Here is an 8,610-nt window from a genome sequence, read left to right as displayed (position 1 = left end):
TAAAGCCCTGGCAGACACTCCTGTGGGGCCAGATCACCCTGTTCACCCACAACTGTGTCGTCTCCCACAAAAACAACATCATCCTAAAGTTCGTGGACGACCCCATAGTGATAGGATGCATCACTGGTGGGGACGAAGCAGCCTACAGGAGGGAGGTGGCCAGTCTGGTGTCATGGTGCAAGGACAATCATCTCAGCCTCAACACAGACAAGACAAAGGAGATGATAGTGGACATGAGGAAGGAAAGGAGATCTCATCAGTCACTGTTCATCTGGGGGCTCGAAGTGGAGAGGGTGCGCAGCTTCAAATACCTGGGCGTCCACATCAGTGAGGACCTCACTTGGACACTTAACACCACACAGCTGGTCAAGAAGGCCCAACGGTGGCTGTACTTCCTGAGGAGGCTCAGAAAGTTTGGCATGTCATCTAGGATCCTCAGCAACTTCTCCAGCTGCATCGTCAAGAGCATCTTGACCAGCGGCAGCATACATTCTCTTATTATATTCTTATATATTTTTATTATACTGCTGCATTTGCTGCTTAAAGTACCTTAGATTTTGTGTTACTGTCAGGTCTACTCAGCGCTGCTGGCCTCTCTTTTCTTTTCTCTCTCGCTCTGCGGGCTCAGCGACTCAGCATTCACCTGATTACCGGCTCACTGGGTGTGGTGCACAGCTGCAGCTCATCTCCACTGAACATCACTCTTCCCTACTTAAAGCCCTGGCAGACACTCCTGTGGGGCCAGATCACTGAATACTGAACATTGTAACAGTGACAAATGTAAAGTGCATGTTTAACAGTGAGTGCTGCTTTGTATGTTTGTCGGCAAGTGCTACTCTGTGTGCCTGGCGGCGAGTGCTACCCAGCTTGCCACCTGGTTAACTGATCCTCCTGGTTGCTGTGTCCCTCCTGTCTACCCACCTGTCTTCCTGGTGCCTACTACTCCCCTATATGCTTGCCTGCCAGTATTGGTCTTCATCTTCACTGCTTAGCCCTGGTTTGGACCATGCATTAATCCATTGACTTTATCCACTTGTCGCTTGCTTGTAGATTGCAATAAAGATACTTCTTTGCTAGCACCTGAGCTTCCACATTGAGTCCTCATTCTTACTCTCTTGCCCCCTGGTGAGGGACCTAACCGTAACAGAATGATCTGGCCCTACAAGGACTCAGCAAACTCAGGTGCTAGCCCTTCCTTTGACACGGGGGCTTGTAACAGACTGAACCAGTCAGCTGAACAAGAGGCACTTGCTAGGCTGTATGAGCATCTCCAGGAGACTTACCATCAACAGGAGTTGGTTACCTCGCTAGCAGTCCAGTTTGTTGTTGGAGAAAGGGGTCAAAGTACTGGCTGATTATGCCTGGTTAAAGGGAGCACCCGACTATTGACACCCGCAGGAGGAGTTCCATGGCACTCTACAGAGCCTGCAGGAACCCCTATGCCAGGCGGTTCTCCCCCTGGTTGAGCTCCAGACTTGCCTGCCCAAGCTCCTCGGCCCATCTTTCCCTCCATTCTAGTGGGCACCCTCTATATGTTTCCAGTCTCTGACCATGCTCCAGAGCCCACTGTTCTCAATTCCTCGCCCTTTGCTGGTATTCGGTTGGCCCTCTGTCCAGGAGGCCCAACCAATGCCAGCCAGCTCACCAACCAGCTCCCCATCAGCCTCACCTGGGGTGGGTGGGTCAGCCAGTGCGCCGACGCTGCCCCGTCTCCGGTTCCTGTCTCCGGGTGTGTCGGCCACCGCACCGACGCCACCTCTTCTTCAGTTCCTGTTCCTGTCTCCGGGTGGGTTGGCCGGCGCTCCGCCGCCGCCTCACCTTCAGTTCCTGCCTCTAAGCGGGTCAGCCAGCGCGCCGATGCCACCCCACCTCCAGGTCCTGTCTCCGGGCGAGTAGGCCGCCGCTCTGATGCCGCCTCACCTTTAGTTCCTGTCTCCGCGTGGGCTGGCTGGCACGCTGATGCCACCCCATCTCCAGTTCCGGTTTTTGTCTCCAGGTGGTTCAGACGGCGCACCGACGCCGCCCCATCTCCAGTTTCGGTTACTGTCTTCGGGCGGGTCGGTGACGACGCCACTCTCCTGCCTCCAGATCCCAAGTGGTTTGCCAATGGCGCCGCCCTGCTTCCTGCTCCAGAGTGGTTTCCCAACAGCCCTGCCCTGCTTCCTGCTCCAGAGGGGTTCGCCAATGGCGCCGCCCTGCTTCCTGCTCCAGAGGGGTTCGCCGCCACCGCGACGATGACGCCACTCCGCTCCTTCCAGCTCCACAGGGGTGGGTCGATGATGACACCACTCTACTCCTTCCAGCTCCACAGGGGTGGGTTGACGAAGACACCACTCCGCTCCTTCCAGCTCCACAGGGGTGGGTTGACGACAACACCACTCCACTCCTTCCAGCTCCAGAGGGGTGGGTTGCTTCTTCCAGCTTCTTAGAGGGCCACCGTCATCCCAGCCCAGAGCTTCGTGTCATCTACCAATGCAGCGTTAATCCAGCAGCAGCTGCCACCGCAGCCTCCATCCTGTCCAGTCCTCCAGCAGCCGTTGCCTGGCTCAGGGCTCCAGACCCCCGGCCGGCGCCATGGTTGGCTGCTCCTCCAGCTCCCTGTCCAGCGTCGAGGTTGTCCTCCCAAGTGGCCTCTCCGCTCCCAAGCCTGGCACCGTGGCCGCCCTCCCGAGCGGCCTCTCTGCTCACAAGCCTGGCATCATGGCCGCCCTCCCGAACGGCCTTTCCTCACCCCTGCCTGCTTCTCAAGGGTCGCCCTAGGGTGTCCATGTTCTTCATTCGACCTATGGGCACTGTTTGGGTTTTTGTCTTTTGGACTTGTCATTTGCAGGGGTTGTTTTTGTTTTTTGGCAGCCTGCCCTGCTCCTTCACCTGGGTGTTTTGGCTGTTGGCTGTCTGGGATCCAGCCTTTCGGGGTGGTACTGTCAGGTCTGCTCAGCGCTGCCTGCCTCTCTTTTCTTTTCTCTCTTTCTGCGGGCTCAGTGACTCAGCTGAGCCGCATTCACCTGATTACCGGCTCACTGGGTGTGGTGCACAGCTGCAGCTCGTCTCCACTGAACATCACTCTTCCCTACTTAAAGCCCTGGCAGACACTCCTGTGGGGCCAGATCACTGAATACTGAACATTGAACATTGTAACAGTGACAACTGTAAAGTGCATGTTTAATGGCGAGTGCTACCCTGTGTGTCTAATGGTGAGTGCTGCTTTGTGTGTTTGTTGGCAAGTGCTACTCAGCGTGCCTGACGGCGAGTGCTACCCAGCTTGCCACCTGGTCGACTGATCCTCCTGATTGCTGTGTCCCTCTGGTCTACCCACCTGTCTTCCTGGAGACCTACTACTCCCCTATATGCTTGCCTGCCAGTCCTGGTCTTCATCTTCACTGCTCAGCCCTGGTTTGGACCATGCATTAATCCATTGACTTTATTCATTTATCGCTTGCTTGTAGATTGCAATAAAGATACTTCTTCACTAGCACATGAGCTTGCACATTGAGTCCTCATTCTTACTCTCTTGCCCCCTGGTGATGGACCTAGCCGTAACAGTTACTTATTTATCTACTTTATATTTCACTTGTATTTTTGTGGTATTCATGTGGACGGCAAAGTAAGAAGTTCATTGTACAGCGAAACACGTTTCCTAACTGCATATGACAAATAAACACTTTGACCTTGACCTTTGACCTTGACCTTAATTTCTGTGGGGCAGAAAGGGAGCTACAAAAGGCTACTGCTGACCTGGCTCCTAACATTCAGCAGATCCTAGCCAAGCAGAAGATTGTGTTCAAGTTCAACCCTCATAGTGCTCCTCACTTTGGTGGAGTGTGGGAAAGAGAAATCCACTCCATCAAAACTGCTCTTTACACTACAGTTGGTACACAACTAGTACCCGAGGAAGTCCTTAGGACTGTCCTCACTGAAGTGGAGGGCATCCTCAATTCTAAACCACTGGGATATATGTGTTCCAGCATTGCTCACATGGACCCTGTGACATCAAACCATTTGTTGATGGGGTGGCCAGATGGTTCACTGCCCCAAGTTGTCTACCCAGGAATGGAGCTTCTAAGCAAACGGCACTGGTGCCACTCTCAAGTTCTAGCAGACCACTTCTGGGTCAGATTTATTAGAGAGTACCTTCCCAGTCTACAAGTCAGACAGAAGTGGCATGCTGTCCAGACTGACATAACTGAAGGCACCATAGTCATGTTGATAGATCCCCAACTACCAAGAGCCTTTTGGCCAATAGGACATGTAATCAAGGTACATCAGTTGTGCAGATGGTCATACTAGATCCACTGATGTACAGATCAAGGACAAGGTTTACACCAGACCAGTGGCACCCTACCTGAAGGAACAGAAGACAGCAAGCCAACCCCAAACATGCAAACCTAGATGCCTTTCTATGAAGCAAATGCACTTTGTGCATTTGGGGGTGGCTGTTCGAAAGGATGTGGGTTAAGAGGGACTTTGATAATGGACAGATTAAAATTGAGCTGTAATTTGTTTTTTTTGTAATGGTTTTGTAACAAACTGTACAATGTCTGCCTATGTTTTCCTTTGGTCAGCAGTACCCATGCACTGCCTACTGGTAATAAAAATCACCACCATCGTTCCCTCACCTACAGTACTGCAGATCTGATTGATAAAACAACCATGAACAACTTTCTTCATTCATTAGTAAGATTTTTCTCTTCAAGATCTACAATTTCCTTTTTGAATGTAACAAGACCAGCCTTCCCAAAGCTTAACCAGAGACCTTTCATTACCCAAACAACCACAGATGAGAGTCAGGTAGTGATCGGTGGTTTCTGGTGTCAGGGTAGTATTGAACATCTACCACCCACCCAGACCATAGTCCAGTGACCATGGTGCACTTCATTCATTGACAAAACATGTTGCCTCTGAACATAATCCAGCTAGTGATTGTCACCACAATATAATTGGAAAAAAATATTTAATATATAAATTTAGGTATGTAATTTGTATGAGAGAGAGTTGATATTGGGGCAGCTGTTGCACAGGGGAGTAGGTCTCCTAATCGGAAGATTAGCGGTTTGATTCCCGTTTTGTACAGTCCACATGTTGAAGTGTCCTTGAGTAAGACACTGAACCCCCAGTTGCTCTTGGTGATGTCACCAGTGCGTGAATGTGCTTGGGATTGTAAATGGGTGAATTGCCAAATGTTGTGTAAGTGCTTTGAGGGTGCTGCAATGCATAGAAAAGTCCTTGTCTTATACAAGTATAAGACCATTTATTTTATTGCTGCACAGTTCTCTGTATGGAGTAGACTCCTTAAACTACCTGGAGACTGGACAAGGTCCACTTTTATGAATGAACACACCAGGGCTCCAGACTAACTTTTCATACTTGAGGCACTGGTGCCACCAAGTTTCTCAGACTGTAGCACCAGTGCCAGATTTTGGTGGCACCAACTCTATTTGACAATGTAATGCAAAAGTATATATTTTTCACAAATTATTTTAAATAACCTTATCATCCGATGTGCGTAGCTTACATTTTTAATGAAATTCAGAGAGAGGGATGCTTAGTAAGCACAATATATAGGAAAATCACCACTTTTCCACCATTTTAGTGCTCTATAGCCTAGCAGTCAACATAATGATAATGATGATGATTAGGCTATTATCTCAATTACAGCATAACTGATGAATTTCATGCTTTGCCATTTATGATTTAGATTATTTGTAGCCCCTTCTGAAGAAGAATTTCTGCTCTTTGGTGATGTCTGTGTTGGACTTCCTGCACAGTTTAGTTCTCTCTCTCACCTGGGCAATGCCAGCTCATTTTTGAGCTAAAGTTACTAGTAGCCTACTATTTAAAGGGCCTGTTGCACTTTTCCTTGTTTTCTGACTTATCTACAGTGTTACATTGGCGAATTATCATCTTAGGTGTGTCGTAAAATCAAAAATGAGGTGAACGCGTGTTCTAGTATTTTTATGCAGAAGTAATTCGGTTTATACAGGTCTTGCAAACTCTTGCTCATGAGACTTTTTTAAATATCAAAATAAAGTATTACATGATAGTTTAAGGATTTCCTTGAATGGGCATGAAATTCAGGCCGTTGTGCATTCATGTGAGCTTGCCTGTCATCCACCAGTGCCCCCGCCATATTGGCAAAATGTTATACTGTTGTGTTTGTCATGTATGTTTTCAATAAAGCTTATAAAAAAAAGGATATCCATCAGTGCCCTTGTAAAAGTGGAATTTTTTGACTGCTCCTGATTTTGTGGATATAGTTTTTCATTTTTCATTCATTAATACTGACAAGCATCACATTTGGATTCTGGCAGGGGTGGCACCGCGGTGGCCAATCAGATTCTGGGGATGGTTGGTGCCACCCCTGGCCATCCCATAGTTCCGCCCATGTTTCTGATTAGTGCATTTGCGAAGATGTCATAAAATGAAGAAAACATATCATATGTTGACAAAAAACAACGTCTTCTGCTGGCCTAATACATCAGTTAGAATCTGCCTATGTGAACAAGGTGTTATGGTTAGCCCCCCTCGCCAGGAGGGTGAGGGAGAACTAGGGGTAGGACTCAAGGTAGCCGACCCAGGTGCTAGTACGAAAAAAGGTTTAATGGGGAAAAATAAGACAACGACAACGTAACAACATAACAATGTCCATAATACATACAAGCGAAGGGGGAGTGACAACAACGGAAACCAGGACGAACAGGTACACTTACAAACGAACGGCAAAAACCCACTTGGTGTGAGTGAGTCAGATAGTCCCGATAACGATAGCAGCAACAACCATTTAACATTAACATGCACAATAGGACCGTCAGCGTTGAGATCTCGGTACCTCCTGCGAAAAGCACAAATGTGAATAGCTCAAGCCAGAACGCACAGCGACTGTCAGCGTAGCCTTCTATCCACGTTTTCAAGTGCAGTTTAAACATAAACCCACTTGGTGTGAGTGAGTCAGATAGTCCCGATAACGATAGCAGCAACAACCATTTAACATTAACATGCACAATAATCCGGCGACGGCGGAGCGTCTGCCAGAGGTTTAAATAAGGAGAACTAAATCATCGGGATGCACCCCAGCTGTGTGCGTTGACAAACCAGTTACTAATTACTGGAATGCAACACAGCTGAGGTGCAGAGCCCATAAAACGGAGAAAACAAAGAGACAAAACGGAGGAGAGGCAGCGGCCGCCGAGCGGCCCTGACACAAGGTTAGACTCTCAAGAACATGTTCCTGTCATTTTCCATGGTGTTGCATGTAGTTGAATAAAAGCAGCTCAGCTGTGACTTCCAACACAAGGACTCTTATTAGTGGCCAAAAAACATCCTGTTTTAGTGGGTAATTAGAAAAGGAGATGCTCATGGTCATTCAGCCTGATAATGATTTTTAAAAACTCATGCTGGCCCGCTCTCCTTCATCCTGCCCTTATAAAGTTTCTGCAGCTGAAAACGTTGAGGAAAAAATGTTTAATCCATCTATAGCCAGCTCTAATTCATACTTGCATAACTATGTTTCCACCAAATTTAACACCTGCATTCTTTTCTCCTTGCCAGCTCCCACATCGCCTCACTCCCACATAGCTCTTATGAATCAGCAATTAGCAGCACCTCTGCCTGTAATTGGCTCAAAGAGCTTTGCAGGCATATATAAGCTTTGCCCATAGTATGGACAAAAGCCCTCAGGTAAACACACACACACACAAGGATTTGAATGATATACGGATTTCCTAATTTGTAATGTTGATATTTCATTTTCCTAAAAATGCCTTTTAATATCTGCTCTGTTCCTCCAGGTCCAGCTCTCCCTTTCTTCTCTTATCCTAAAATGTGAGTTCTATTAGTTATTGATATCTTCAATCACATACAGTATCATGATCCTACCCCTCCCTGCCTCCAGGTCACCCAAACTCCTCGTATGTCACCTCATCAAGCACAGTGGTTTCACCTGCGCCTTAATCCTGTACACCTGTTCTTCACAGTATATAGCAGCTCCTCACTCTGTGGGGAGCTGCCAGATTGTTCTATGCCCCATCTAGACTTTCCAGTGTTACCTACTCTTGTGCCCGGCCACACCGATATCGACACCCTGCCTGGTATACCAACCTGTGAGTTTGCCATTTCCCTCTTATCCATCTGCTCTTCTAATACCGACATCCTGCCTGTTAGACCAACCTGCAATTCTGCCTTGCCTACCCTGCTGCCTTGCTGGAGATTACGACCTCGGACCGAACTGACCCTACTCCCTCCCTTGTCCCTTGAGACTGTTACTGTTCCTGCCTGTTTCACAGAGAGACATTAAACCAGTTCTACCATCTCAGCTTGCTGGCTCTTTAATACGGTTCACACACCTACCTCCACAGGAACTGTGCACTCCAGTTCCCTGACACCAGATCCATTCTGATTTATGACCAGAAAAGGTAATGTAAGTAAATCACACCCTATCAGTTCACACTCCATGTTTTTCACTGAATAATTTCTTCTCACCGGCCGTGTTTATGTACTAAGCATATCCAGAAGGTACACTTTTATATAATCGTTCAACAATTTGGGACATATCCTGCCCAGGAGTATGATGAAAAGATTATGTAACCCTTCACAAGAAGCCCACATTTACAGTGT

At 47.9% G+C, this 8,610-nt stretch overlaps 1 long non-coding RNA gene across 1 annotated transcript; it reads left to right on the top strand.

Moving 5' to 3' along the window:
• Positions 1-7,172: 7,172 nt before the first annotated feature.
• Positions 7,173-8,259, top strand: LOC109972216 (uncharacterized). The gene is made up of 4 exons (XR_002276659.1): positions 7,173-7,202; positions 7,546-7,674; positions 7,785-7,818; positions 7,889-8,259. It is a non-coding gene; the product is annotated as an uncharacterized LOC109972216 (long non-coding RNA).
• Positions 8,260-8,610: the final 351 nt, after the last annotated feature.

This window comes from Monopterus albus, unplaced genomic scaffold, assembly GCF_001952655.1.
Source record: "Monopterus albus unplaced genomic scaffold, M_albus_1.0 scaffold250.1, whole genome shotgun sequence".
NCBI lineage: Eukaryota > Metazoa > Chordata > Actinopteri > Synbranchiformes > Synbranchidae > Monopterus > Monopterus albus.
Note: the sequence above shows the minus strand (reverse complement) of the source record. Positions and strands in the feature narration are given on the sequence as shown.